The sequence below is a fragment of the Cavia porcellus genome, unplaced genomic scaffold, assembly GCF_034190915.1.
Source record: "Cavia porcellus strain 051 isolate PalLab524CR breed Dunkin Hartley unplaced genomic scaffold, mCavPor4.1 scaffold_3, whole genome shotgun sequence".
NCBI lineage: Eukaryota > Metazoa > Chordata > Mammalia > Rodentia > Caviidae > Cavia > Cavia porcellus.
In genome coordinates this window covers 71,779,621-71,805,926 of record NW_026947486.1, presented here as the reverse complement: position 1 = coordinate 71,805,926, position 26,306 = coordinate 71,779,621, and the positions used below count along the sequence as shown (strand labels likewise).

The 26,306-nt window shown below is 33.3% G+C and overlaps 1 protein-coding gene across 8 annotated transcripts in view; it reads left to right on the top strand.

Annotated features, from left to right (window-relative positions):
* Nucleotides 1–26,306, top strand: part of Dcx (doublecortin) — a 349,437-nt gene that overhangs the window by 25,365 nt on the left and 297,766 nt on the right. For all 8 annotated transcript variants that reach the window (XR_010046625.1, XR_010046622.1, XR_010046623.1 and 5 more), the window contains exon 4: nucleotides 5,466–5,538. The gene's annotated coding sequence lies outside the window, so the exon portion shown is untranslated. The remainder of the gene's footprint in view (nucleotides 1–5,465; nucleotides 5,539–26,306) is intronic.

Sequence of the window (26,306 nt, the reverse complement as noted above, 5' to 3'; positions counted from 1 at the left end):
TCACACATAACCTCACACTTCTCCTTCAAACTTTAAATTGTCAAAAAATGTCCATTCACAGAGCCAAGCCATTCTATAACATATACAAAAAAAGAAATATGCATTTCAAATTATGCTTAATATTCATTTTTCACAGTACCATTTCACCTTGAGATTGTTTAGAAATCAAAATTATTTACTACATGGTGCTTTAGTTTCAATCTGAAAGGTTTCCTGTATTTAAAGGTTTGGTCCTCAGGTAGGCAATAATGGGAGGGTAGTGGGAACTTTTGTCATTAGGTGTGTGATCTTGAAGAGTTTATAATGTTGGGATCCAACCCCTTCATCTTTCACTCCTTTACTTCCTAGTTCCTTTGAGACAAGCAGCTTCTTTTTTAATCTGCTCCACCCCATGTACTGTCCCAAGACATGCACCAAAGCCATGAGCCAGTTGATCCTCCACTGTGAACTAAATATTCTTCTTTGTTTAAATTGGCTTAGCTCAGGTTTTTTCTTTTTTTGGTAGGGGATAGCTGGAATTGAACTCAGGATGTCAGGCTTACCAGTTAGAGGCCATGCTACTGAGCTATATCCCCAGCCCTCAGTTTTTTTTTGTTTTTTTTTGTTTTTTTTTTTTTTTTACTAATGAAAAGGTGGCTAACAATAGTTTGATTTAATATGAATCAAAGTATTTAGTTTCCTAAGGATATTCAGAATAATTTTCAAGTTAGAATATAATTACAGTAAATACATGAGTTTGTCAGAATAATGAGGAAATTTAGTAGAAGACATCTACATTTTTTTTTCTCCCCATGAGTTAGCGCCATTTGTAGACTGGAGGTAGAAAGAACAAAAGCATACCGGCAAACAAATCCAGTCTGGGTACCAGAGCCCTGTGCAGCACACTGCTGAACTGGGAAAAGCCAGACCTCAGCTCCTTCTGCATGCATACTGGCAATATAAGAAGTACCAATCTACCCTCACCCCTCCCCCTTAAGAGATTGGTTTATTTTATCCACAGAAACACAGACTGTGATGATAACTGTGGAGGTGAAATGCAATTGGATGCCCCGGTGCTTTGGTGTTGCACTTTAACTTGCAGGTCTATGGCCAGTGATCTGATCATAGGTTCAGAGGATAGTGATACACAGTGTGGCATCTAGGGGGATCTCCTTCTGAGGTCTGTTGATTCCCATGGTCTTATTTTGAGGTCCCATATTGTTTCCATTGTTGTGTTGGATTGGGTTTATTCTCTTTGGTTTGGTTATGTATTTTTTTCATTTTTATTGGTACCAGGGATCGAACTCACGACTGCCTGCTTGCAAGGCAGGTACTTATGCCACTGAGCTAAATCCCCAGCCCCCTGGTTTGGTTATGTGAAATCTGATGGCAGGAGCAGCTATTTCAAAGATGGCAAGATATATTATGGTAACAGTTTTGGATTTACTATTGGCTTGTTTTGAAGTCCTTTATTGCATTCATTGTCTTGTTTTATTGTTTCTATTCTATTCTGTTCTGTTTGATTTTTACTATGTCCGAAGGATTCTGCAGCTATTTTGAAGACATTAAAAGGCATTATGGTAACTGTTGTTGATTTTGTAATGTTTTGAAGTCCTGTATCTCTTACACTGGTTTGTTTTGATTGGTTTTATTCTGTTTTATCCTGTTTAATATAAAAATTTTTAAAAAGAAAAAAAAAGCAAATATGTAGCTGCGTACAGTGGGAGCATGCCTTTAATCCCAGCTAGTCCAACAGCTGAGTTGTGAGGATGGCAAGTTTGAGCCCAACCTGGACAGTTTAATTAGACACCGTCTCAAAATAATAAAGAAGGCTAAGAATATAGCTCAATGGTAGAGTGCTTGCTCAGCATGTGTGAAGTCCTCAATAAGCCCTGTCCAGTGCCACAAGGGAAAAAGTTGTGATTGAATCAATTCCATTTGAAAACACGGAGTATTAACAGAATGACAAAAATGCTAGATGAGATACAAGCTGAATAATTGTCCAGTAGACCCATAGAACTTTAGGGTTATCTGCCCATCAGACAAAAATTAGGACAAAAACAAAAATCTACAAGTTATCATGTAACTTCACTAAATATAGAATTTCAAATAAATAATGACAGTGAATTAAATGAGTTATTAACCTGCATCTCCTAGCCCAGAGATAGCAAATTCCGTCATGTGGGCTAATCTTGTCACTCTTATTGTACATATATATGGTATATGGTTACTTTCACATTACAACAGCAGAATTGAGTATTTGTGACAGAGACCATATAAATCACAATGCCAAAAATATTTAGTCTCTAAATCTTTACAGAAAAAATTTTAATCATCACCTTAGATAGTCTGAGTTGCCTTCAACTTCTGAAATTAAAAATATGGGCTTTCAGTTTTTGCAGTACTCCCGAATGGGGTGGGTAACTTTCCAATTGTACTTGGATTTAGGTGTGGTGGAAATGCTCTCTCCTTTTGGGTTCAGGTATTTATATGTATTTATCCTAACTTTATCTCATGGTATTACACTCTTTTCCCTATTATATTTAAGCTCATTAAGAACATCACATTCATTTTTTATGTGGTACAGCACTTAGAACAGTGTTTTGCAAATAGTAGATACTCAAATCTTTTTTGAAATGAATTATATTAAAACTAAAACGTGAATGGGAAGTCACAGGGAAAACTGAAACTTGGTGTTACTTAGGGAGGATTGAGTGGCTAAGGGTTGAAGGAAATTTCATGCAAAACTGTATGAATGCAAAATACTACAACTTCTCCTGCTGAGTGTTTTGCTTTGCATTTATCCAATTTTTATTAGTATATATTTTCCACTATCTATGCTCTGTATTTATAATTTGGGTTTCTCATATAAGAGAAACCATGTGATATTTAAACTGTGTCTGATTTATTTCACAACATTATACTGACAAGGTGTATCCATTTCCCTACAAACAACCCAAGTCTATCCTTTATGTTATGGTAGTATTCCACTGTATATAAATACTACAAATTCTTTTATCCTTTAATATGTTGATGGTCATAGACCAATTCTAATATTTAGCTGTTGTGAATTGTGCTGTTATAAACATGGGTATGAATGTATCACTGTAATATGATGACTTTGGCTCTTTGTGGAAGACAACTCCAGTGACTCCCTTTGAATGCAAAACAATTATTGTGACTTTGATTATTTGGAGATTCATTTCCTTAAGTGAGATGTACAAAGCTGACGAGGGTATTTCCTTCTCTTTTTTAATTGGCTCTAAGCATTGCAAAAAAGGCTAGTCCATGTTCTGCTATGTAATTTCTAAAGCCAACAGACAGTCCTGTTTCCACGATAGTGTTCTCTGTGCAGAATATGTACAGGATATGAGCATATGCGAGATGTTAGAGTCAATAGCTCCGGGAATGTCAACTATGTAAATTGATCTTCTGTATATCTTTATCTCTGCAATTTACAGAGAAACCATTCTTGTGTCTGGCTAGCCAGCTAAAGTTACTCATGTAATTCCTGCCATCCTCACTGTCACTCATCCCTGAGCCACCCCCCTTCTTCACAAGATAATAAATTCTGGGAGAGGCCTAGGATCAAGGCCTTTGCTTGCATGTCTTCATGAGGATTGGATTCAGGACCCCTTGGCTGTCCTTAACTTGGAATATGTCTTGGTGTTTTTACTGTCACCCTGGATTGCATTGGTGGTGGTAGATTGGAATTAATTTGTTGGGATTCCAATAACATCTCAATAGGATTGCAAATATAACTTTTTGGATTGTGAGGAAAACTAGAAAGAGGGTTACAATACTTGGATGACTGAACTCTGTATTTGGAATTACAATAGCTTTTTTTGGTGTATACCTAGAAAGAAAATAGCTTATTTGAATGGAATTCCTATTTTTAGTTTTTTGAGGACTCTCCATACTGTTTTCCATAGTGGTTGGACTACTTTACATTCCCACCAACAATCTCTTTATCCTTTTTTTTCCAGAGCCTCATCACCATTTTTTTACTATTTGATTTCTGGATCACAGCCATTCTTCTACAGTAAGATGGGGTTTCAGTTTTGTTTTAATTTCCATTTCTCTAATGGCTAGAGATGTTCAATATTTTTTCATATATTTATTTAGCATTTGTATTTCTTCTTCTGAGAACTCTGTTCATTTCAGTTATTCATTTTTGATTAGGTCTTTTATTCTGAGGGAGTCTAATTTGTTTAAGTTCTTTATGTATTCCAAACATTAGTCCTTGGTCTGAGGAAGAGCTGCCAAAAATTTTTCCCATTCTATAGGTTGTCTGTTAACTCTGTTGTGTCCTTTGCTATGCAGGGTTTTTTTAATTTGTATGATCCCATTTTTTGATTTTTGGTATTATTTCTTGTGCAACTGGGGCTCTGTTCAGAAAGTCCTTGCTAATGTCCATGTCTTTAATAATTTTATTATTTTATCTCCTAGCAGTTTTTTTCTGTTTTAACATTTAGATTTTTTATTCATTTTGATTTGGTATTAGTACAGAGTGAATGTCAGTCTCTTTTGTATGCAGATAACCATTTTCCCTGATCATTTCATAAAGAGGCTATGTTTCTTCTAGTGTATGTTTGTGAGCCCTTTATCAGAGACAGTTCAATGTGTATTGAGTTGATTATGCACCCTTTATTCTGTTCAGCTGATCCAGGTGTCTTTTTTTTGTGCCAATACCAATATGTTTTTATAACTGTGGACTTACAATGTAACTTGAAATCTACGATTATAATGTCTTCTGTTTGCTCTAGTTGCCTGAGATTGCTTTTGCTATTCTGGGTCTCTTCTGATTCTGTATTAATTTTAGGATTATTTTCTCTAGATATATGAAGAATACTGTTGGTGTTTTGATTGGAGTTATGCCAAATCGTTGTAACAGTTTTTTAAGTATGGCTATTTTGACAATATGATGATATCTTTCCATTTTCTGATTTCCTCTTCAATCTCCTCTTTCAGAGTAGTGTAATTTTTTATGTAGATACCTTTGACTTTCTTAGTTACCTTAATTCCTAGATATAGTATTTACTTTTTATGCCAAAAAAAGAAATCAAGTTATTATTTGAGAAGACATGATCTTCTATCTAGAATACCCAGAATACCCAGAATAAATTCCATCAAACGATTCCCTGAATTTTTATCTCAAAGTGCCAATTCTCTATTTATATTGTATTAACCTTTCTCTGTCTGTATGAAATAAACAGTATTTATCAGTTACCTAATCATTTAGAATATCAGTCAATCCAGGATAAATAATCTTCATTTTATTAGCACTTGTTAGTATAAGTCTACACATTTGCAAGTTTATCTAATATTGACAGTGAAAAAGATTGTTTAAAGTTATATTCTGATGTAATAATATATTTCAGTTTTTTAAAATTTGGAAACATATGATGAAAGAGTTCTTGTTACTTTCATATATAATAGGTAGTGTAGAAGATTATGTTTCAATGATGAAATTTTTAATTTTCCAGGTCATTTTGATGATTTATAAAGAAAAAAGACTGGACACTAACTTGCCTGCCGTAAAAAATTCCAGCTCACAAAGTAAGTGTTACTCAATAAATCATTTAAATTAATTTGAAATAAGGTATTTATCCTGTCATGAACCATTGGGAGATGACTAACAACAAATACTATTATTTTTATTTTTTAAGTGAGAGGTCAAGCACGATTTTATTGCCATTATTAGGCTTTGAATTAGGCGCATCTGACATTGATTTAAACATTTTGTTAATAAAAACACCTCTTAAAATACAAAATGTATTATTGCAGCTTGAGATATTTTCCAACATGTATGCATTTTTAGAAAAAAGTGATGTTAAGTAAACTTAAATTATTACACAAACTTACCAACTTTTCCTGAGCCTACAATTTCATCTAAAAGGTTTTGAATATTTTATCCTAAATGATTGTTCAGTTATACCAGATTACTTTTTTTAAAATGTAACTAAATGGCCCAGTCATTTCAGTTATTTAAGTGAAAATGTAATTTAGTTGATTCCACAGTTAGCAGTTTAACTTCAATAAAAAGAAACTCCTAGTTTTCTCCATGGACTTGTTTGACACAAATGAATACCAATTACAGTACGATATTTTCACTAGGGTTTAGGCCATCATTTTTCTAATTATGGCATAAAACCCTCAATGGAAAAAAGCCCTTCATCTATGAAGAAGTAACTCCCAAAGGGAACCTTATATCTTGTAGTACACTATTTATCATACATTTCTCAATACCTTTGCCAAAGCAGGCATGGATCAGTCAGTGCATTAAAAGGAAGGTTACAGAAAAAATAAACTACACTGAAACAAATAAAAGCATCAACTCTATGAAATGACTCACTTAATTCTATATAATCTTGATTTTGCTTCATTTAGCAGGAAATGCTTTAAAATGTTTTCTGTTATTTCTAAAATTAAATAAACTTTCTCTACTTCATAAAGAACAATGCACTCCTATTCCCTATCATTTACCTTGCTGTATGTGTGAAAATAATTTATTGCTTATGATATAATTTGGGAGCACTATAATCTATATGTCCTATTTTTTTGGAAGGAGATTTGTGTTATGATTTAATCAGACATTAATGAGATCATTTGATTTATACTGACAACAATAGCTTAATTATTTCTGTGCATTGGTTTGTAAAAATAGTTAGCTGGAATGAATTTATTATCATGCGATAATTCATTAATCTCATTCTCTTAAACATGTATGTGATTTTCTCATAAAGTGAAAGAAAGCATATTTATTCTATGAAATCTATTTTATTCAAAATACAAATACAAATTTTATTATAAAGATTTGCCTTCTGAACACAATATACATAAATAAAAATTGTATTGCTTATATGAATAATGATAAAACTCAAATACAATAATTATTATGTCTTTGCTTTTTTGTCGGTTTAATTTTGACATTATCACTATCACATATCATTATTAATTTCATTTATATATGTTGGTGTACTGTGTATTAATCAAAGGTATTTGGATAAAATGATTCTTTTTTGTTTATTTCAGTACCGGGGATTGAACTCACAACTGCACGCTTGCAAAGCAGGCGTTTATTCCACTGAGCTAAATCCCCAGCCCAGATAAAATGAATCTTACCACTAGATATTTATAATTTGGTAAAATCACACTGAAACATATCTAAATTCTTCTTTATGTCAAAATGTCCTCATAATATCTCAGAATTGGGAAGGAAATGTAGTTCAATTTCCCACTCAGTGCATGAACTGCACCGTAATATGATTAATGGGGAGTTTCACAAAGATAAAAGTGAGCTTCAGAGGCAGACTTGAATTCAAATTTCAGGGGCTGGGGATTTAGCTCAGTGGCATAAGTACCTGTCTTGCAAGTAGGCGGTCATGAGTTTGATCCCTGGTACCGATAAAAAGTTAAAAAAAATTTAAAACATTCAAATTTCAGCTTACCCTTAATTAACTGACCTATCATTAACATGGATTTTCATTTCCTAATCTATAGAATATAAATGATGCTTATCTTGGCTGATATTTAGTGAAACAGTCATTAGGAGATAGGCAGTTTCCTTTGGACACTAAACACTTTCACTGTGGTCATCTTTCTTCATTTTTCATATTTATTGTTTCCTTAGTTATATGTTGATATATTGATTTTATAGAAGTAGCCATAGAAAGAGTGAAATCCTGCCATTTGCTGGAACATGGGTGGCACTGAAGGTCATTATGTAAATGAAATAAACCAGACACAGCAAGACAAATATCACATGTTTTCACTCTTGTGTAGAAACTAAACAACTGATTTCATAGAAAACAGAGTAAAGTAATGGTTCCTAGTCAAAAGGAAGAGCAGGAGAGAAAAAGAATAGAAAGAAATTAAGAAAGAGGCACTAAACAGAGACAGGAGAAATTAGTTCTAGTGTTCTATATCACAGTACAGTAACTACTGGTTGCAACAATGTACAGTATATATGTCAAAATAAAAGTGAAATTTGTAACATAAAACATTTTAATGTTTGAAGAAATACAAGAGCTTATTACTCTGATTAGACCATTATACATTATATAAATGTATCAAATCATCATATACCATAAAGTTGTATAAAAATGCCTCATAAAAGAAAGAAAAGTGACAGGAAATTTCAGAAGATGGCACATTTTGGCTCCTTACAGTTTTTAGAAAAGCTCCACAAGAAAATGATGAAGTCATACTATAGAAATGGATTGAGAAGAACTTTCAGATTTTTGTCTTTAAATTTAAAGTCTTATAGGACTTACAAAATTAGGACTGTAAGTCCTAATTTTGAGCCTTGAGGAATTTAAAAGTGTAATAGCAAGAAGTAATTGATAGTGATGAGAAAAAATCGCGGGTGGAAATAAAATTGATTTATTCTGGACAAATTATCTGATCAAAGGAATAGTGTTTTCTCTTTGATAGAGTTTAATGTTTTAAATGTCCTAAAGGTGGTGACCATTAAGTTAAAGAAAAAGAGAAAAAATGAATTGAGTACAAAGATAAACACCTAAAGGCCCCAAATCCCAGGTTTAGAAAGTTAATCTAGACAGTAGTATCCCCAAACTGTGGTCTACCCACTGCCTCTCAGTTCATGAAATTTTGGTACTGATTTGAAAGGAGATAAGGAACTTGAACCCAAATGTAAATCAACTTTGATGCTAAAAAGTCCTAGGAGATAGGTACTCTAATTATTCCCAATCTGCAAATGAAGAAAATAAGATTCAGAGACAGCTACTAAATCATTTATCGAAGATCACCTAGCTAATAAATAACAAAGCTAAACTTCAAAAGCCAATATACTGGATTCCAGAAAGCATGTGTTCCCAAGTGCAGGTTATACTATTTTCCTGATAATTTTTGTGCTGTTTTTAGAGACATAGGCCATATGCTTTTACCATTATTAATATTTTGTGTAGCATATAGATGTAGGTGCCATTTCATCTATTTAGCAGTGAAAGAGAAATACATTGAGAAAACAGAATGAAAGGGATTTTCAAGACAATAGGAAATAATTGATACAATGGAAGGGCAGAAATCTCACTTCATAGAGACTCATCTAGAAATTATCAGCAAATAGCAAATGCAATGAATTGCATACCATGAGAATGTTGTGTTACAGTGAACCAAAGGTAATTATTTTTTGAAGAATTATATACTTGTTGATGTACTTTTCTCAAATGTCTGACATTTTCAGGAGGCTCCTAGAAATATGGTAGATCAACACTTGAATTTCTCTGTACAATTTATGATCTGATGCAAGGTGCCCTGGACAAACTCTGAAGAAAAATTGTATTTATAAAATTCAATGGGTTTCCGTTTGTGTGGATCTCTCAAGTTTTTAGAAAGTACAAACGATTTATCATTACAACACTAAATAATGGATTTTATTCCATACACAATTCCATTTCAGATGTTCTAGTTTGAATAGTTTAAATCACTCAAAATGTGTAAGATTTAGTTTTTTAGTTGCGGTTCGTAATATCTTAGCAAGAGTTTGGTAATGAACACTTGGCTTCATATACTATATGTATTTATGAACAGAAAGGGAATACAATGAAATTAGGTAAATATTCTTATCTTCCTCTGTACTGGATATCCATAAAGTTACTATTTCTAAGCATACTGTGTGTGTGTGAGATAGGGAATGAACCAAGGACGTTTTCACTAAGCCACATTCCCAAATGTTTATAAAAAATATTTTATTTTGAGACAGAGTCTCACTAAGTTGCCTAGACTGGGCTAATTTACAATCTTCACCCTTTAGCCTTCCATAATTCTTGGATTATAGGTGTGTGCCACCACACAGAGGTTAAATACACATTTTTACTCAAATACCTTGTTTTTCTTAATAGAAAATTGACTAGGGTTAACAATAATACTAACACTGAAAATGATTGTAAATGGTTTTATAATATGTGCATCATTTGTATTTAATTCTCACAATGTTAATATCCCCATTTTATACAGGAGGAAACTGACAAAGAAGTTAAGGCTTGTCAAAAGGCACATGGCTAACAAATAGTGGACCTGAGATTATAAACTCAAGTAGTATCATTGTAGCATACCTGCTCTTTATAGCACTTAAAACAATTTACTCAAAAGAAATTCATTGTGAAGAACAGCAAGAACATTTGATAAAGAGGGTTCTATGGTCCAGAGAAGATTCAGATTTATCAAAATGTAATTCAGATACAGCTTAGCACAGAGAGGGACAGCAAGTGTATAGACTCCTTATAGGGAAGTAAAGAAACTCTAAACAAATAGACGAGGGTCAGTGTACTGATTTAAGGAAATCTATATGCATTTTCTCTTAAACTGATTGAATTTTTCATTTATTCTATTGGTTAGTAAATATCTAAATCTTCAATAGGTATAGTTTAATTATTGGTACTATCTATAGAATTCAAGAATTTTATTTTTGATTGTAGCTCCTATGTTTTTCATAATGTAAGAAATGTTTCTAATGGCAGGGATGCTGTCCTTGAGTCTCATAGCCATTTCACCTACTAGCATTTTTGTTTTGTATTGTTTTCTTTTTGTTTGTTTGAGACACGGTGTCACTTTGTAGTTCAGGCTGATCTTGAACTCACTATGTAGCCCACGATGGCCTCCAACACACAGTGATCCTCCTGCCTCAGCTTCCCAAGTGTTGGAGTTACAGGCGTGAGCCACTACATGCAGGTTCACCTCTTATTTGAATATTAATAGACCAGCTTATATGATGCCACCATCTATCTGCATCCCTAGAAAAACTGGTAAATTCCTATGACTTGATTTATTTATTGTAAAAGCAGAAGAGATTAACTCTTTATATACTGTTCTGCTAAAAAACTTTATTTATCCAAGCACACAAAATAACAAGTTGGTCAATTGTATAGATCTTATGTTTATTGAAAAAAACTTGAAAGGCAGAGAAGAGTATAAGTGCGAATGACAAAAAAATAATGAGAAAGGTGCATAATTATACCTGCTATCATTATTTAAATTTGAATCAAATACATAACTTGATACATAATTATATTTTACACTTTATTGTATAATAATTCAAAATTATTGAGCACCTTCTAGATTAAGGAAAATTTTTGACTATACTTGTAATGATTAAACATCAAGTCCATTTGGTTTGCCAACAATTAAGTTTAATTTTAGCATAAGGACTCTTAGAAAATTTTATAGTTGCTTTTAATGCTGCTTAAGATATTGTAGCTCCTAAATTAGTTGTTTTGACTCAATTTTAGCTTTCTGCATAGGCAACACTGGATGTTTGTACTTGTATTTTTTTATTTTATTTTATTTAAAGAAGGAATAAACAAAACAAAAAGGGTAGAAATAATACATAATTTCAAAGAAAAACAGTAAGAAATCACTAGTTGGTAATTACATGTTGTACTCTTACAAATAGTTGTTCAAGTTACAAAGTTGAAGCATACAAAGTGGACATTGAAACAATGAGACTGCACACAGTTCTGTTCAGCTATCCAACAAAAACTTAGTAATATGGTTATCAATCCTATACACTTAAACATACATGCAGTTATCCATATCTTCATGTATGTTAAGATTAAACAAACCAAAACAGGCTAAAATCACTCTGAACAAAGAATAATATTTTGCTGAATTTCACATCATGACACCACGAGATCAGCACAGAGTACTGTAATGTCTCTTTTTCTTCAGAGTAGTTGTTCATTTCATCATGCCTTACAAGATCAGTTCTCATAAACTGTTTATAGGTTCTACCCATGCATGAGTCTCTACACGTGTCTGATATTGCATATTTGTTGCCCTCTGTCTCTTTTGTATTTACCTCTTCTGGATCAATGTCCTCAGGGCTGGGGTTTGGGGACTTTTTCTTGTTTCTTTCTCATCATGCTTTTGGTTTCTTCCAAACAGGTGTATAGAGGAGGTCCCAGCCCCTTTCCTTGTTGGTTGTGGTTCCTCTGAAGTGCACTGTCTAGGGTTTTCTGCCCTCTCCAGTTTGCTGTTGGTCACTGAGGTGCAAGCAGGGATGGAGTATGCTGGCCCCTCCCCTCCGGGTCAGTCAACCTTGGGGGGCCTTCACTGCGACAGTGTGCACCACATGTACAGAATTGGTTGGGGTGACTTATTGGGTCCCAGCCAGGGGCATGACACAGGCCAAGCATACCCCACCAATCTAGCTTGGGAAGGGAACAGCTGACTAAAGTCATGGCTGTTCCTTGTTCCTGCCCAACCTGCCTGATTCCAATATGTTGTCCAGTTGGTTGCCCCTTTCCCTTGAAACAGTCTTATTTGCAGCACTCACCGCGGGTAATGCAGGTCCTTTGCCTGCTGCGTTCTCCGTTGGGCTAGCCTTTCTCCGACTTCAGCATAACCGTGGTTCCAGCCAGTCGCAGCAGCGGAAGTTCAGTCAGCTCAGTTGGTAGAAGCCGCTGGAGTTTGGGTAGCTCAGCGAGTTGCTGCTGCTGGAGTTTGGGCACTGGCGAGGGCACCATGGCTGCTAATCTTAGCTGTTCCAGTGGTAGCTCTGTGACTGCACGTTTGACCAGTTCTTTTCCCTTTAGTTTCTTCCTGGTTCGAGAGGAAACATCTCCCTCTGTCCAGAAATCCGTAGGATGTTTTATTTGGTATCTGAGTTATCTGTCTCAGGGAGCTTCTGTATTCTGCTGCTTACCTATCCACCATTTTTAGCTCCGGATGATTTGATTTTTAGTTGAAAATACTATGATGAATGTTGCAATACTTCAGAGTCACCTGCTTTGGCAACCATGTTTTTGTTAATTGCAGTAAGACTAAATTTATATGTCAGATTTTCCTAGTCACCAAATATGCACAAGTTGATGAAGGAAAGATAAAGTAAAACATCTTTTTTTTGAGGCACTTAACACAGATTAAACAGTAATTAATGAAGGTATAATTAAAGTAGCTAAACAATAAGAAAACACATTTAATTATTCTTATATAACAGAAAAGCTAGAAGGCCAGACACTTTCAGGAGTGGTTCCTTTTTTTTTCTTTTGTTACCAAAACTCGAACTGAAGACCTTGTGCTTGCCAGGCAGGTACTTGTGCCACTAAGCTATATCCTTGACGCAGTAGTGGTTCTTTGAAAGACTCACAAATGTCTTTAGGACTCATGTTTATTGTGATATTTAATCTGCTGTTCTTAGAAAGTTGATTATTTTCCACATGTTCACAATATCAGTATGGGAGCTCCAAATATCATCTACTAACTAAAATGACCTAAAGCCTAAATAAAAGCAAAAGAATCTTTCTGATCTTTATGGCCACAGAGAGATAATTTCTCAAGTTAATAGATATCTCTTAGGTCTCACTGGCAAAAATTGAGTAACTTATTCCTAAATCAAGGTTTGGCAGCTAAATGACACTATTATGATTCTTATGTCAGTTTAAGTTTTAAAAACCATGATCCACATTAATTAAATACTTTATACATTATTATCCAACACATAGAAGCACACATATATGTATGTTTATAAACCTGAAGCAAAAACTTTATAAAATAATTTTTTAGATGTGTAACTGTATTGGTCATCATTCCTTTGCTTGACCAAACACCTGGGAGGTACATTGTGTACAACTTAAAGGAAGAAATGGCTTATTTTGGCTCATAGTTTCAGATGTTTTAGTACAGGGTTTTGATATAGGAATGATATTGGACCTCCAAATAATATAAGGGAAATATTATAACTCCCAAACTACTAGATATATGATACACCGTGTTCATGATCCTCAAAATTGAAAAATGAATTTTAAGGAACAAAAAATGTTATAAGTATGAAATATTTATTGAAGGGGAAAGATATAACTCCTGAGAGACAGAGGCAGTCCCTAGTAGGTTGCCAAAGTACCCACTTGTTAGGGGAAGTTTTATAGAGCACAACTATGTTGGTACAACATGTGTTAAAGCTATGATCTACCAATAAGATTATAAGTATAACCACTTAGACAATGCTGATCCAATCAGGAAGCAGGTTGCTTAACAAAGTGTGCACGGAAAGAACAAAAGCTTTTCAGGAAGGGATGAATCTGAGAGACTTGGTCACCCACTGAGATGATTGATGTCTATCTAGACTTTATTAGTTCAGGTATGGGGAAGCATGTAGGCCTGGTTGCTTCATCTTTATCTTGGTGCCATCCTGGTCTCCAACAGATGCACTTCCAGCCACAGCTGTAATGACTTTTTAATTTCTTCCACTGGCTCTCTTGATGACACAGCCCTATCTGACTGTCTATAATATTTCTACCTAACTCGGCTGTCTATAATATTTGGCTGGATCTAAGGCAGAAATATCATGCTACAAGTACACAGCAAAGGATATCTGCTCACCTCATGGCAGCCAGGAAGCAAGGAGAAAGGGAAAGAGCCAAAGAAGGGATAGGGCAACAGTTTACAGGCCCCAAGGTCATACCACCATGATCCACTCAAATACATGCCGAAGTATGCTTTAATAATCTCCTAGGCATTGCTCAAGCCAATCAAGTTGACAATAAAAATTAAACATCGTGCCACTTTGATACTGTTTGTAATATTCTTTAATTTGAAAAATGCTGGTAAATTGAAATAGAAGAAATTTCTCCCAATTTATTTTGTGAGGGCAGCATTATCTTGGTAGCAAAGAGAGATGAATATACTGTAAGAAAATAAAACTACAGATCAATATCCGTGATGAATATTGATGTGAAAATACTCAAAAAATAGTTACACACCAAATTAAACAGCACCTTAAGAGGATTGACCAAGTGGAATTTATCTCTAGGATGCAAAGACATTTTAATGTAAAAAAATCAACCCATGCAATATACCACATCAGAAGTACAAAGAAAAAAATCACATTTTCATCTTAGTAGAGAAAATGTGACAAAATTCATCAGTCTTTCAATTTTAACAATGAAACTAGATTTAAGAGGAAACTGCCGCAATATAATCAGGGTTACACATGACAAATCCACAGGTAACCTCATACTTGATGAAAAGTTGAAATCTTTTATCTAAGATTTTGACCAAAGCAAAGAGGCTAACTCTCACTAATTTTTTAAATATGATAATGAGATTTCTAGCTGGAGCAAGTAGATAAAAAGAAGAGGAAGAAGTGAAACCTTTCTGTCCACAGATGACATAGTCTTATATGTTAAAAAAGTTAAAACTCCACAGAAAAGAAAATCACAACTAGCAGATACATTCAGTAGTTACTTAATACAAAAATCAGCATGCGGAACCCAGTTGTTTCTCTACATTAGTAATAATCTGAAAAGAAAATTCAGAAACAAACTCATTTATAAAGGCATCAAAAGAACAAACTGCTTAGAAATGAATCGAAAGACTGGTACATTGAAAACATTAATAAAAAAGAATAGTTAAAGAAGATGTGAGTAAATGGAAAAATGTCCAACATTTATGGATTGGAAAATAGTTCTGCTAAAATGTTCATATTGCTCCAAATTATATTCAGACTCAATTTAACTCTATTAATCCTAACAATATTTTTTGCCAAAACAGAAAACTCTTAAACTTCACATAGACTCTCAAAAGACATTAGCCAAAAAAGAAAATCTTGAGAATGGACAAAGTTGGAGGTCTCAAATTTCCTGATTTCAAAATACATTGCAAATCTAAAGTAGTAAAAATGGTACTGGCAATTAAAACAGACTTATGAATCGATGGAACAGGAAAGAGAGTCCAGGGCCTCCATCTCAGACATCTCAGCTTCTAGACCTGTGAAAATCAATTTCTGTCCTTTACAAACTATCTGATCTAAAATATTTTGTTATAGAAGCACAAAACAGATCAAGACAAAGGTTTAATATCCAGAACATATAAAAAAAACTTTAACTCAACAACCACAAAAACAAATACCTTGGTTTAAAAATGCGCAAAGAAATTGCATAGATCCATCTCCAAAGGAAATATACCAGTGGCCAATGAAAATGTGAAAAAAGATGTACTAGATCAGTCATCCTCAGGAAAATGAAAATCAAAAGCACAATACTGTCTCATCCATTAGCATATCTCTAAAAACAAAGCATGACAAAAACTAACAAGCAAAAACCTCAAGAAAATGACAAGTGTTGGTGAGCATTAAATAAAGAATCGTTTAGTGGTGGCACAGGCCTGTAATAATAGCATTCTAGGAGTCTGAGGCAGGAAGATTGCATCTTTGAGTCCAGTCTTAGCAATTTAGCAACTTAGTGGGATCCTGTTTAAAAATTTAGAAAAGGACAGGGAATGTAGGGATGTTAAAATATCACATTGTGTCTCTGGTGTGAAAAGGTGAAGGTGTAAATAAGGACCAAAATGTAGAATAGATATTGGGAAATAGGAAGAAAATATTCAAATGGGAAGGGGAACAAGAGATGGTGAAGAGGAAAGGAAGAAAGAGAAAAGAAAATATAAGAAAAGTTGGAAACAAAGTTTTTCTAAATAAGGCAGGGAAATGAGATTGTGAAGAGAGGATTAGAGAAAAAGGAACTGAGCTATGTTATTATACAGGTACAAATTTTCCATGATGAATGTGGTCATTATGTATATCTGAAGTATAATAAAATTAATTTTTAAAATGAAAATAAAAAATGGTAACCCTGAGGCAGATAGCATCTACATTTTACAAAAGCAAAAAATTGAATCTCAGAAAGGGTAGTTAACCCACATAATCACACAGTTACTAAATAAAGACTAATTTTTAATCCAAAAATGTTTCCAAAGGCATACATAATTTCTGCTGTACTACGTGGCTTTGCAGGAGATTTAAGAATACAATCTATCTCTTAAGTCTGTATCATTTATTTAAGAAAATACTATATTCATAATTTAAACATAGAAAAGTATTCCTTCATTCATGGCTTTATTTAATATTTTAAGAATACAGTACAATATGTCAAATGGTAGAACTTCAAGGAAGCACCTAATATAGTCCTGTTCATCAAGCATTGTAAATAATTAGGAGAGGACTGAGCAAGAGAGAACTATAGTTCTACAGGTCTGCTTGTGTGAATTCCCTGCCCTAGGAGAAACTTAAGAACTGGTCATTTAGAAAAAGTGGTTCCTACAGGTGAGGTACCAAGTGTAACCATCAGTTTCATTTTCCTCATTGTAGATCCTAACACTTGGCTTAGGCACCCATGCTCTCAGGATTGGTCAAGATTCTAGGAGCCTTTCAGTTGTCAGGGAAAGGGAAACAAAATTCCCACACTCAAAGTTCAGTCATTTGACATGAAGTCATCCTTTCCATTATTTCTTTTCTGACCTAATATTCTGTATTACAAAATGGTCTATTACCTATTTATTTATCAATAAATTACTATTTTGTAGCCCGGTTACAGCAATTAAATTTTCCTCAAGAGTCCTCCTATTCTCTTTTCTGTGACAGTAAATTAAGAAAGTGTCAAGAGGCATATCCTTCTCTTCATATTGAGTTAAATTGTTGTAAGGATTTATATATAAGTGGCTACCTCCTCTATGGACTTTTCTAGTAATTTATTCAAACCCAGGTGTCAGTATCAGATAGATTAGTTTAAACTCTTATTTCTTCTACTATACTGCCTAGTGCAAAATACAGCCTCACCAATTCTCAGATTCTTCACATTGAATAGGGAAATAATATTGTTCATCCCTCAGAGTTGTTGGGAGGCTGAGATGCTATATGTTAAGTCCAAAATACCTAAAGTAAATATTCAGGATGTGATAGCTTTAAAAAAGTTCAGCTGAAATTCACATAACATAAAAACAACCATTTTTAAAGTGTACAATTCAGTAAAATGAAGTACCTTCATAATGTTTTGAAACTATTGCCTAAGTCTACTTCTGAAACACTTTAATCACCTGAAAGGAGACCTGAACAAGTAGCTTTTTCACAAAACAAAAATATTTTGAACTATGTGGGTAGTAAAACAAATAGCATCACAATGAGAATATCAGCAGCAAGATTGTATTCTAATACTGATTAAGTACAACACTCCATTCATTCGTCTCTCATTTCGGGTATGATACTGCAAAAGCTCAACAAAATATTGATAAAATACCTAGCCTACTCATTTCACAGATTACTTTCAGGACTTTTCATTTCCCATAAAATCAATTTGTATGTATTTTACAGCTTGCTTGCCCTTTCCCAGCACCATCATAGCACAATGTCTCACTTAAGCACATTAGTACTCATGCCAACTTCTTGTAACGCAGTTTATCACTGACCCAGACTAGGTGTTCGCTAATTCACTCAGAATTAATTGTACACTTTAATCATTTTCATTGAATCAATTCCCTTGTCTATAGCTTTTATAGCCATAAGCACTAGCTGCATACTGATTAAATTTTTCCCATCAGTTGTATATGATGTATGACTGTAAATTTTCTTTTTAATTTTCTTCTGTGACTCATAAATTGGCTTAAAAAGCAATTTCAAAATGGAGTAAAAGGTTTGCAATAATAGTGATATCCATGAAATAAATGTTCTTTTTCTTTTAGGAAAATATTCTGACATACGTATTCTGAGAGTCTGGTTATATTAGTCACAATTAGTACTCCACATTTTAACTTTAGAATATTCATTCCCTATGAGAATTTTTAATTTCTCTTTTGTTTCTTTAGAGTATAATATAAGCTTTTTTGCACTAAGCTTTTTAAACAATAGGTTTTGATGAGGTGACTAAGCATTCCAATGGGTGAAATACTCTACAAATAATGAAGAAAGTATTTAGCACAATTCATAACTGGTATCAATTGCTTATTTTGGCATAATGTTAGAATTAGAGAACTCGGTACTAGAAATCTATTTGGAAAATTTGGTTCTGCCTATCATTCTGCTATTAAATAACTTTAATTTGGGATATGTCACAATCTTATAAAGGAACTACATTTTTAAAACTCACATTATTAAGTCTCATGTACTTTATTAAGATGATATAAAGGAAATCTTAGATAATCTCACAAAGGACCTCTATATTGGACATAATGTGGTATCAGTGTTAACTTCCTGGGTTTTAAAATTGTACTACAGCTGCATAAAAAAGCATCTTGCTAGGGCTTCAGTATGGGTAGTGCCACGTAGAGGTCCATATGTTGAAGGCTAGGTCTCCAAGGTGGAGCTATTGGTAGGTGATACCTTTAAGAGATAAGGCCTATTGGAAGATTCTTAGGTCACTGAGGTCCTGCCTTTGAAGTCGATGGTAAGCCCCAGTCTCTTCTTTTCATCTTTGTTTTCTTTTTGACTCATGAGGTAGATTATTTGCTGGATCACACACTCATGCCATAGTGTGTTGTCTCTTCAGAGGCCCAAAGAAATGTGACCACCTGTTTTGAACTGGGAACTCCAAAAACATGAGCCAAAATAAACACTTTTCTTTTTATTCATAGTTTATTTGTCTCATGTGTCTCACTATAATGATGAAAACCTGACTAACATAACTGTATTTACAGCTAATCTTTCCCGTGATTCTTTGAGAATTTCTTTACTTTCCAGCATCCAAAATAGTCCAGCATCATCTTACTTTAGCACATTTCAGAAAAAATTAGAGACAAAAAATAAGTGTCATTTATTATATATGAATAAATGCTACACCAGAATTATTCAACAAACTTTTTTAAATTTGCAAATTATGTCATAATATAAAGTTTAAAATTTCATCGTCAGAGTATTAATGGATTAATTAATATGTATTGTAGCTATTGATATGTTTGCACTAAGTAATAAATTGATGTTTTGTACTTGCAGTCTTCTTGTTATCTGTAAAGATAATTCTTTGCCTTATTCTTTTATTTATTTTTTCTTCTTGTTTCTATGTATTGGATTGGTATTTACTCCCCTACACACATGCACATATGCATATGCATGCATACACACACAATCTCAGAATCTAGATTGCATTAGGCTCTTCCTTTGTATTAGACAATAATCAGAACAACTTTGCAATTTTCTTCCTGTTGTTTTCCAAGTTAATCTCTTCTGGGAATTTAGTTACAAATAAATATAAAGATTTCACATTTTGCACCTATAAATATTTGGGTTAACTACAAACTTTATTGGTTTTGTTGCTTTGATTTTCCTTTTATCCTGTATCTTCTCAACAAAGCTCTTAAATTTTTTAACCCTTGATATTCAGAAATTTTACCACAAAATATTTATATATGAATGTTGTTTACTTTATTTAGCACTTGGTGGTCTCTTTCTACCTGAAGATTAATATCTCTTACCATTTATTGGGAAATTATTTTCTACTATTTATTGACTGATTTATTAATATCTTCCTCTCTATTTTTCTTTTGTTCTTTCCTTTTGTACTTCCTGCCACTTGTATGTTGAAATTTTGAATCTAAACATCATGTCTATCATTGGTTTCTCAAACTTCCTATTTTTTCTCTGTTCTGTCCTGTAAGAAACTTTTGATTAGATACTACAGTATACATGCTTTTCCCTCTAAATCCATGATAATAATATTTATGAATATGTATCATACTTTTTTGAGACAGGATCTCACTGTGTAGTTCAGGCTGATCTTGAACTCACTGTATAGCCCAGGTTGGCCTCGAACTCACACAATCCTCCTGCCTCAGGCTTTGGAGTCCTGGGATTACAGGCAAGAGCTAGCACTCCTAGTTTGTACTTTTATTTTGATTGCCTTTTATTTATGCATCTTCCAAGACACATTATTAGCTGTGTTATAAATCAGTAATTTTCTTGTTTATGGATATAAGAACCCATTATAATTTTGAGAACAGTGCTTATACTTAAGTATTTTTAGTCATTTTTAACTTGCTATATTTACTGTTATTTAGATGTTAGCTTTTATATTTATTGATTTTGGTAAGTCTCTTACATGCTGTTGATTGCTCAACTATTAATTGATGTGTTTTGGTTGTGTGCTGGTCTTTGTTTCTGAGATTCATTATTAGCTTTCCAAAGATGATGTTTTTTGCAATAAAGCCTGCTTCTGATTAATTGTGGGGAAGAATCATAATGTTACTAAATGAGATACGCCAATAATTTGATTTCTAAATGTGGAAACTACTATTCTATTTATTTTGAACAAAAAAAGGCTTCAAAAATTTGTTGTATAAGAATTGGTCCCCAAAGGAACAGTTATCTAACATACTATGGATACAACTCCTCACTAATTATGCTGAAATTCCCAAAGGATCCTTTCTTTATATCATTGACTAAACCTGAAGATCTCTAAATCACCCTGATTTAGTTATTTTGGATTACTGTTATTTCAGGTTTGTTTTTCTACCTATAGTGAATGTGAGTTTCAATCCACAAATTCATGTGAGCCAAAATTTTTTCATGTTCTTCATTTCCTATATACCATCTACTTAATTTTCTGAATCCTTCTGTACTTTTTCATGAGTGTGTGTGTATGAGAGAGAGAGAGAGAGAGCGAGCAAATTATGATTTTATAAAAGAGAGACAGAATTGTGATTTTAAATCCCAGTGCTACTCAAATCACCTTATTACTTTATGAGTACCAACACGGAGGTGCTGCCTAAATTGCAGTGGGTGTTATTCTATATAATCAGCATCAATATTAGGGTGGGTTAGTTTAACTATTTGTAAAGTCTACAGCTAAATAAGAATAGTGTAGATGAAGAGCACAGATCACATTTAGGATCAACAAAAGATATCCTGATATATACAGAATGTGAACAATCAAGCCACTTGGGTACTCAATCAACATACTTAAGATGCATACATTAAGATTTTCTAAGAACTCTAAAACTGTAAAGCTTAATGATAGTGGTTCTACCTGCAGTGGTATACCTAAGCTCTCACTCTGCTATGGCTTGGCTTGAGTGCTGGGTCCCTGGCTGAAGATTCATGAGCTTCCCTTGAAAAGACCCTTTGTACAACAGCCCACCCACAAAGATGGCCCTGGTAACCCATGGGGAATAAGATTACATATGCACATAAAAGCACCTAATAGACCATTGCAGGCATCCTCCTAAAGATTAAGTTTCTATGGCTTTCTACTCCTACTATCCAGATGAATATCTCTAAGTGTGGTATGTATTTATAGAGTAAAACTTTGTTATATTAATTCCAAAATAAATGTAAATACTTTGTAAAAGCAAACTCTGCTCAGCTTCTCTTTATTATATAAGAGCCAGGGAAATCAATCTGGCAGAATTCACTACTAGTCTTAGATAAGCTTTCTTCCATACATGACAGTTATATTTTTTGTACTTGTTGTGATTTAACCATTGGTATTTTTGTGAAAGTATTAAAAGTATAGACTCTAGAGCCAAAGAATGTAAAATTTTCTATTTGAAATATATAATAATTATGTTTATTGTGGGGGAGTTGCAACATTGATATTGCACATTTTAATTCATTTTATGTCCCCTTTCCTGCTCTGCCTTCCCTCCTATCTCTGTCTCTTGTTCCCCTTCTCATTTGCAAAGGCCTATCTCTTTGCTTCCTATTATCCATATTTTATTTTATTATTCATTTGCATTATGGGTTTCTCATGCAAGAAAAACCATACCATTTTTAGACTTGTGCATTTGATTTATTTCACCAAACATGATCATTTCAAGATGCATACATTTTCTACTGACTCAAACTTATCATTCGTTGTAGTACTATACTGTTTATAAATGTACCTTCTTCATTCATTTATCTATTGATTTACATGTAAGCCACTTCCAAGATATAGCTTGTGCTGCTACAAACATGAATATGTATGTACCACTAAACTGTGATGTCTTTAACACTTTTAGAAAATACCTAGAAATGGAATACCTGAGCTGAATAGAACTTCTAGTTTTATTTTTTGTAAGAATATCCATAGTGATTTCCATAATAACTGCACTAGCTCATTCTCATATAAATGTAAAGAGCTTCCACCCAACCGGCCAGTATTTGCTATAATTTGATTTCTTAATGATAGCCATTCTTTTTTCAGTAAAATGGAATCTCAGTGTTGTTTTAATTTGCATTTCTCTATTATCCAGAGATGTTGGACAATTTTCCATCTATTTATTAGTCATTTGTATTTCTTCTTCTGACAAGTGTCTAATGATTTTAGGTGCCCATTTTTTTTCTTTTAAAGAGAAAAATTATAAATAATAAAAAAACAGTTTCAAAACAGTAGGAAAATTAAAATAATTAATGCATTGCATATTGTTGTCTTCATAGTAGTTATTCAGAAAACAAAATATAGGTGTGATCACAAACTGAATTGGAAGGGAACAAAATCAAATGGAATATTAGGTTTGTTGTTGACCTTATGGGGAATTTTGATTTGGTTTTCATCCAATTTGGTTTGCAACCAGAATTATGGAACAAAGTAAGTTCATGTCTATATTCTTGAAGCAACAAATAGCTAATTTGGGGGATTATTTTAACTTCTTACTATTTATCTTTTGTGTATATTGATTTACATGTAAGCCACGTATAGTTTGTCATATAAGATAAACCAGCCCTTATTTAAGTTTCTGTGTCTGATTTTTCTCACTTAAGTCTGTGTTCTTATCTCACTTAAGATTCTGTTCTTGGGTTGGGGGTTTAGCTCAGCTGCACAAATAAGTGCCTACCTGTCAAGTGTGAGGTCGTGAAAAAAAAAAGTTTGTGTTTTCAAGTTACCTTAATTTGTTTATAAATGTCTCATGTTTATTTTTCTTTATAGCATAGTAGTACTTCATTATGTATAAATACATTTTCCTTATCCATTCATCTGTTGATGGACGTATATGCTGTTTCCAAAATCGAGCTCTTATAACTTGTGCTGCTGTAAAAACATGGGTATTTGTATTACTAGTTTCTCATAGTTCATTGAAAAGAAAGTTTTGTACTAATATGTTATTGTTTCTTTGTAAGAATTTTTTGTTTGTCTATGCCTTGTCTTTTCTTTGTTTCTTTTTTTGTTTGTTTGTTTTTGTTTTTGTTTTTGTTTTTGTTTTTTAATCGGTACCAGAGATCAAACTTATGACCACCTGCTTGCAAGGCAGGTGCTTATGCCGCTGAGCTAAATCCCCAGCCCCCTTCTTCTTTTTTTTTTTTTTTTTTTGGTACCAAAGATCAAACTCATGCCACTGAGTTAAATCTCTGTCTCTTTTTCTCATAAAATAAAAATTAATAAAATTTTTGTGTTTGTTTAAGTTTATACATTTTCTGTAGTGGTTTGTCCTTTATTTCTGGTTTTTAAAAATTGTGTACACTAAATTTTTAGGACTGAAATACTATAATTGGTTCATAGTTTTTAAAACTGTTTACACATAAAAATGGTTTTATAGTTATAATTGTTCATCAGTTAAACTAGTAAAATCGCCAAGTTCATTGTTCTTCTATTCTTTCAGGGCATTTTACTATTTGACTACTATGACAGTTGCTATCCTTGTCTCATTCTCTCCTGCTAGTGTGTGAGATCCTTTAGGAGACGGAACAAGCCTTATTATTTTTGTATCTAAGGTCAGAGGTCAGTGCCTGGATTATCATAGTAATTAAATAACTGAACGTGGAATGATTGAATTATTTGATCAATGATTAATAATAAACTCAATCAGTAACAATATAGAAATTTAATTGCTCTCTTTTTTCTTTTTCAGCAACAATAGTCACTCTAGTACTTCTTGAATCAATAAAAATTCTACCAGTCTCCCAAATATAATAGGGACATAAATTTGGGTAATTTTTGCACAGAATACTCAGTGGGGCTATATACAAGCCCATGTAATTGCCTTAAGTTATAAACAGGAAATATTAGTCCACTGATTATCTGGAAGTAGAAGCTCCTTTATACTTCCTTGTTCACAATACATACCTCAAAAAGCACGAAATGTTAAGCTGTTTAAGTAACTGAAAAAAACATTTTGAAGGTGAGAGAATCTTAATACATATAAGTTAATAAATACTGCTTCTCAACGAGATTCTCATTTTATCATGACTATTTAATGTGAAGACAGACTGCTTCATTCTTTTTGATATAATTAAAGACAGGCCATGATTCAGTTTTGAGTAAGCCAGTTCCATCTCCCACGGCAAAGTTCTATTGACTAAGTACTTTAAATAATGGGAATTAATTGCTTTAGTCCTAACAGCTGGAATTCTGGTGAGAACTCTTCCTGGCTTGCATGTGGCTACTTTCTTGTATGTCTTCACTTCTGGGATGGAAGATGGGATAGAGATTTTGCATGTGTTATTTCTTCTTGGAAGGGACCCAGTCTCATCACGAGACTGTCTCATCTTGTGACTTTATTTAAAACTAAACAATTAATTTACAAATCCAAATACAGTACCATCATATTGAGAGCAGGCTTTGACATATGAATTTTGGGGAACACAAATCAATCCATAGCAGTGCTCTAAATGGGTTTACAGTCTTAACAAATTAACAATTCATTTAATAAGTCAGTCTATAAAACATTTAGAACCTACTGTGTGGTTGGCTCTGTTCTAAGTCCTAGAGTATAGCAATAAACATCAGGAACCAAAAATCTCTACCCTTTTTCGTGCTGGAGATTGAGCTTATGACCTCACACTTGCCAGGTAGGCACTTAATGCCACTGAGCTAAAGCCCCAGTCCTCAAAATTCTTTTACCTGCTTGAATCTGATGCTTTGCCTATTTTACTTAACTGTCCTTCTTAGATTTATTTTTACATCTCTTGCTAACCTGCTTCTAGGTAGGACTTTGACTATTTGATCCCTTTAGCAATCAGGAATGAATAATATCCCATAAGAAAAGACAGTTACCATTTTGAGGCAAGACTATTTTTCTGTTGATGGTGTGAACATACAATTAGATAAGTTGTCAACTAAATGCTGAGGAAAGAGTATTTGTTTTAATTTTTGTTTACAAGTTTTTTCAAATTGTATTCTATTTATGAAACAATTAGAAACATTATCAATCTTCATATACCTGATGAAGCTGAAAAACAAACCTAGTTTTAAAAAACTACATCTAAAGTAAGGTCTCTGGGGGCCGGGGATTTAGCTCAGCGGCATAAGTGCCTGCCTTGCAAATGCGCAGTTGTGATTTAGATCCCTGGTAACAAAAAAATAAAAAATAAAAATAAAGTAAGGGCTCTGGGATTAAGTGAGATTGTCATATTTCATCCCATGCATGTAATACAAAACCTGAAATTCAAGGTTTTGACATTGTTCGAGATTAACTCTAATTTTCTTGTTTATTTTAAACATAGCAATTGCAAACATTTATAATGGAGTACAGTCTACATTATCATTTATCTTTTGCTGTATTCCAGTACTTCCTTTAGCTCCACTTTAACAAATGATATATGTTTATAATTTTATCTAGGAAAATATTTTTAAAAATCTTTGCTTTTTCAATTATCACCTGGCTTCTAAGAAATATGACCCATTTGC